Source organism: Chenopodium quinoa, unplaced genomic scaffold (genome assembly GCF_001683475.1).
Source record: "Chenopodium quinoa cultivar QQ74 unplaced genomic scaffold, ASM168347v1, whole genome shotgun sequence".
Classification (NCBI taxonomy): domain Eukaryota; kingdom Viridiplantae; phylum Streptophyta; class Magnoliopsida; order Caryophyllales; family Amaranthaceae; genus Chenopodium; species Chenopodium quinoa.
The window spans coordinates 117,321-123,987 of NW_018744697.1; positions in this window are offsets into that span (position 1 = coordinate 117,321).

Sequence of the window (6,667 nt, forward strand, 5' to 3'; positions counted from 1 at the left end):
AACCCGTATTTCTTGCTTTCTAAACTAGTTTTTCTTTTATTTTATTTTATTTTTTAGAGAGGCGAGGAGAGTGCAATTTTACCTTTCCTAAGTGTTTTTGTACATGTATTGAATAAACAAGTAAGGAGGATTAAAGAGGAGAAAAGTTGAAAAAGAAGAGAAGTGTGTGTTCAGAAACGGGTGCGGGCCCGATCGGGCGCGCAAGTAAGAGCAATAATTGAGCAAAATATTCTCGATCAGGCGCACAAGTGAAGTAATTTTAGAGCTTTAATTCGCCCGATCGGGCGCCCAAGTTAGGTTGGAAAAACAAGGGAATTTCGCCCGATCGGGCGCATTTTTTGAGAAATCGAGTGAAAAAGAAAGATATGTCGGGTGAAGCTCGCCCGATAGGGAGAGCAAAATGGAGAAATTAACTCCGCGTTTGCGCCCGATCGGGCGGAGTTCTCCCGATCGGGGGCGCAACTGGAGAAAATGCATCTTAATAATTCACCCGATTGGGCGCGCCATTCTAACCGTCCCCCATAAACTCTTTTCTTCCCTTTTCTTTTCTCATTTATTCCTTACTTCATCTTCTTCATTCATACTTTCTCTCTCTAAAAACTCCATTTTCATACCTCCAACCTCATTTCTTTCTAAGATCTCCTCAAATTCATCCATCAAAACTTAAATTTTTTACACATTCTTTATCCTTTCACCTTCCTGTACATTCTCCACCAAATTTTTACCACTTTTTCTCAAAATTTTTCAAAGCCTTAAGAGAGAGAAAGCTTCAAAATCCTCAACTTCATACTAAAACGGCTTCCAAGAGATCTAGGCAACAAAGGGGTGAAAGTTCAAGACAACAACAACAACCAATGGTTGACTCGAAACTCCAAATTTCGGGGTGGAGCGAGGTGGTGATCACCTCAATCAAAAAACGGGCTAGGATGCTTAACCTCATTCAGAGGCAGGTAATTTCTACTTGCTTTGTACATCATCCTATATTGTATAGAAAAATTATTCAAGGGTATTGGAATGAGTGGCTTTTTTCAAATGCATTATGACACTTATGATTATTTGACTTTGGAATTTATTTCTAGTTTTAATGTGATTAAATCTAATACTTTGATTACTCATGTTCAATTCTGATTGATTAACAATGATGTGCGAATGACTTTGAAAGAATTTGGTAAATTGTTTGAGCTAAAATCGGATAAACCCATTGAACTTTCCTAGGACCATATTGCCTTAGTCTATAAAAAACTCAAAAGGGAGGATTTAACTAACCTCCAACATGCCAAGGGAACTTGGGTTCAACATCCCGTGCCAAAATTTTTGCAACGGTTTGTTGGCCTCACCATCTTTGGGAGGCATGAAACGGCTAATGTAAGGAGGGATGAGCTAGAGTTGCTGGCCTCCTATATTATTCCTAGTGCCGAAAAATTGAACATACCACATAGGATAGCCCAACACTTCCAAAGGGCGACCAATGCGGCCGAGGGGAGTAGGTCTAGGGCACCTATCTGTTTTGGTGGGTTGGTTACCCACATTGCGGTCAAACATCTAGGTTTCACCCCGACCGGCCATAGGAAAGTAGAGGGTTCTACCCTTATCGACCTTGCTTACTTTGGAGGTCTTAATTGGATCCAACCCATGGGTGGTGAGACATGTTGGATAATTTATCGAGAGTCGGGTAGGAGAGACCAAGCCTTTATGCTACCCATCCCCACCTTGACTAAATTTGAGAAGGGTAAGCCTTCCTATACATTTGAGTTAGATGGTCAAGAGGAGGCTCAAGTGGCTCACCATACACCACCCCACCTACTACCTCAATTCCAACCACCACCCCACCTCAACTCTACACATATGACATCTCTACCACTTCTATTGATTATAACATTGACCCTTATGCCCCATATGACTTTTCGGCTTTTAGGAGCCAACTTGATAGGATTGAGAGGGGACAGGGGATAGTAGAGAGTTTGGTGCAAAACCTATACACTAGACTAGGTTCTCTAGATAGAAGGGTTGGGTATGTGGAGACAAACCTAGGGAGAGGTTTATACCCCATCTCCGATGATTATGCACGTCGAGGGGCTATCCCCCCCGAGGCTCTTGTTCCCGACTGGTTTCAATGCCCCCAAGGAGGGTATTGGACCACCGGTGCCTATGGTAGTTATGTGGACTATTCTTCGGTCCATGGTTATGGGGCCGATGCTTCTTTTGGTAGGATTGGGGGGAATGTGGACCCTTACTACTTTTCAGGTGGTTCGGGTTATGGTGGCGTTGGTACGAGCCATGGAGGTGCCAGCTCTAGCATTGGAGGTGGCTACTCGAGGATGGATGAGGATGATGATGAGTAGCTACTCCTAGCTACACCGCCAAGTAAATGAGGGCATTTCTTGATTTGGCTTGGGGGAGATGATCTTGTACATATGGTAACTCTCTCTCTCTTTTCTCTATTTATTGCTTTCTAGTATAGATTTATCTGCTTTCTAGTCTTGTTTTTATTGCTTTCTTATATGAAAAATTGAAAAAAATTTTGAAAAAAAACAATCAAAAAATACGTTCCAATGAATTGTAAATCATGCTTCCCCGTGCCCCATACTTGAAATATTATTTTGATTCTTGGTATATGATAAGGAGAATTGTGAATTTGTTGATCATGATTTGAAGTTTAATTGTTCGGATGCCTAAACATGTGTCAATTTTGCCAACTGTTTGTGAATATAGCTTGACTAGTTGATTTGGAATTGTGAGATAGTTCCTGGTATGTCAAGGAATTTGTGTATTGGTTTGCAACTATGAGTAATGTTTGTATGGCTCAATATTATGAACATTGAGGAGGACGAAGGCATTTGTTCTCTTAGGTAGCCTTCAGAAGATATTAGACACATTTGTTCCCTTCTTGCTACCCATGTTGTTGCTTGTGCCCTTTTATTGATTATTTAGCCACATTACAAGCCTATATGAGCCCCATTGGTTAATAGTCCCAAGCTTGGCTTGGGGGAGCTAATAGTTGGTGAGGTGAGGGAGTTTTGATGTGCATATTTTTTGCACAATGTGGGAATAAAAGAAGAGTGTTTGTTCTTTTAAATTTGTGGTTGGAAATATTGTTGATGGTTTGTTGTTCAAGAATGAAAAAAAATTTCCAATGTGAGATAAAAAGAATAAAAAGAGCAAAAAAAAAAAAAAATTATTTCAAATGTTCAAATGTTCTATGTGAAGGTTGCTCAAGAAAAAAAAGTGAAAAAGTTCAGGAAAAAAAAGAAGTTCAAGTTTGAAAAAAAAAAGGAAAAAAAAGAATGAGTTCAAAGTTTGTTTTATTTCACTCTAATTCTTTATTAGCATATTTCTGTGAGTGAATGTGTAAGTGTTGGGATTGTTGTTATGTATGGGATTGTTTGGTGAACTTTTGCGGAGTTCAGTTATGATTGGAGATGATTTGGTCATTGTTTATTTTGACCTTGGGTTTTGTTAGGATATGGCTCCCTTAAGAATGGCTTTTCTCCCACATTTTCCTAAATTTATCCTACCCTTTACCCTAACCTTACATTACAATTTTTAAAGATATTCCGACTATTGTGCATAGAGTTGTATGAATGTGAAAGTCTTGTTTATCTTCGAGTCGACTAGTAGGTTAAGTGTATTTCTTTTTAAACACACGAGAGTGTGAGTTGGGAGGGAATTGTTCACATTAAAGGAGTTGGGATGGAGAGCGATCGAGTACATCTTTTACTCACCACATAAATGAGAGTTGAGTGTGTGAGCACTAGTCTTGAATTCTATATGCTCATGTGGTTTGCTCTACTTGAAAATTGTTGGGGAGGAAGAGTGATTAAATGAATGAGATTGATTGACATTGAAGCATGTTTATTAGATTTGCCTTGAATCGTTTGTGCTTGATTTTGATTAATCGGGGTGAGGCGTGTTTTATATGTTCATTGATGAGCTCTTTTCTTTGGGACAAGAAAAGGTTTGGCTTTGGGGAGTTTGATGTGTCTAATTAGTAGTTAGTAGTGTTTTTGTCTCTTTAGAGCAACTTTTATTACTAATTGGTGTTTTCTAGTGTTTTCGTAGTTTTGGTTGAGTTTTGTAGGAAATTGCACTTTTGGAGCATTTTCCCGGGTTTTCATGTAGCAACTACGGCATTAGAGGAGCACGACAGTTTTTGAAGCCCAAGGCCGGTTAGAGTCATCAAGCCGGTGATTAAGGGATCGACTTATGGAATACGAGCGTTGGACCGAGTATTCAAGACCCTAGGTGGATATCCGGATTGGGCTAAGAAGAAAGCCCAATTGAAGTTCCAAGACTTAAGAAGAAGCTGAGCCCGACCGGTTGAGCATTGGCCCTATCGGGCGCGGCTGTTTAGAAGGGTGTGCGAAAAAAAAGGTGGGTCCGTTCGCCCGATCGGGAGCGTGTTTCTGGAGCAGCTAATTTGACGAGCACTTCGTTTCCAATTAGGAGTGTTTTTAGAGTTTGTTTAAGTACGATTTAGGTTTATTTTTTTGTTGACCTTTTTACTTAGACTTTCTCTCCCTTCTTAGATTATTTTCTTTTTCTAGATTTCTCTGAATTTTACTCTTGTTCTTAACTCAATTTTGTAGTTCCATCGATTTGGTAACGATTTCTTCTTTATTAATTTCAGCAATTTTATTCTTTCATTCCTTTATGACTTGCTTAATTGCTTTGTTTAATTTATGTTCAATTATGTCTGAGTAGTTTTCTTTGTAGGGTTTGTGGGGATCCAATTAATAGTATGATGGGGTAGTTTATGATTATTTATTGTCAATGCTTAATTAATTTCCAATTGATTGACTAAATGCTTTGCAATTAGATTAGGCCTAGTTTAATTGTATGAGTTTAGCAATATTGGTTCGAGATTCGAGAGATGATAATTGATGTTAAGGCTTAGTTTCAATAGGCGGACTAATTTATAAATTGTTAAGTCGAGATTCGAGAGATGACATTTAATACCAATAAAATAACTTTGTAATTGTAATACGTAGCGAAAGCCCTTTATGATCTGATTAATTGATGCATTGATGAGTGATTGTTATGTTTTACCCTCGAATATTATTTATTGGTGAACCTATGCCCTAGGCTTTTATTTCATTGATTTCCCTCCTAATTTTATTCCTTCCCACTTTTACTCTTAGTAGTTTAGTTCCCTTTTATAATAACAAATTGGTTACTTGATAATTTAGATTATTTTGATTAATTAGGAATAAATTAACTCGTTTCCCTGTGGTTCGACCCTTCTTCCCTATCTACATAGTTAGTGGATTTAGGTATTATTTTTATTGGGTGATTACAACTTTAGCCTATCAATGATCGACTTGATAAATGATCGTCTGACTTAGCTTAAAGCGCCTAAACATTGTCTCACTACAAGCACCGCCATATTGGTTCATAAACAAGTAGAAGTTCCGACATGCTGGTTCACAATTCAGAAGCATCAACATACTGGTTCACAAGCAACAAAAGCGTCGACGCACTGGCATAGAAAAAGAAAAGTTTGAGCGAACATTAAAGGATCGACAGGCGTTGGTCTTCGGTGATACTCTTCAGAGTATTATCGCAACAAATGCAGATTGCTTCAGGCGAAGCAATCTTCGATCATGTTCCCTAGCTTGCGAAAAATGGTCACAAAGCGCTAGAAGGTCGTTTCAGGAAAAGCAATCTTTTATAGGGTTCTCTAGCTTGCAGAACACTATCACAACAGAACTGGAGGCAGTTACAGGCGTAGCAGTCTTCAGGCGGTATCCCCTAGCTTGAGGAAGATCGTAAAAAAAAAGCTCTTTACTCAGAGACGTGTGAACATATCATCGAGGCTCTTTTCTCAGAGACGCGTTGGCATATCATTCAAAGCTCTTGTTTTAGAGACGCGTGAACATATCACTCCTTTTCCAAGGATCAACAAGAGCTTGATCATCAAAATAATTCTCTTCTTCCTCTCTAGCCTAAACACTAGCCTCCCCATTCTTTCACTATTCCTTCCTTTAAGCACTCCAAGGAGTCCATATAATACCCAAAGTTCTATACTTAAACCAAGGCGTGAAAGGTAAAATTGACTGAAGGTTTGAACTAAATCAACTCTACTTTTTATTTAATTTAATTGTTTCAATTTGATTTATATTTTAATTGAATTTACTAACAGTTTATTCATGATGTAGCAATTTAAAGGAACGTGCGGAATGTGAGTAATTAATTAATTTAATTACTCTTATTTTATTTTAATATTTCTAGTATCATGATTAGGTTATTTTATATTTGATTTGACTAACGCTATTATTGTTAAATTGCTTCCAATATTAATGTTTATTCTATGGTTATAATGATCACTATATTGCATGTTTAAAGGGAATATGTAATTGAAAAAACACGCCTAATAAGATAATTTGGATGACCGGTTTAGGTTCCTTTTTAATCTTGTTGGTTAATCAAGTGATCAAGATATTTTAGAATTATGTGTTGCATTAATATTCAACCAATTTATCTTAATAATAGTTTGGAGCAAATTGAATATTTTGTTTGTATGCCTTTGAGATCGCATGAATCATTTTTCACTATAAGAATCGAGTAGAGGCCAATACGGGCGAATGTGACTCCGTGACTCACTTTGTACATCATCCCCGATCCTCATTTCGTGGTTCCGAACCATATGGAGTTACTAATCTCATGGATT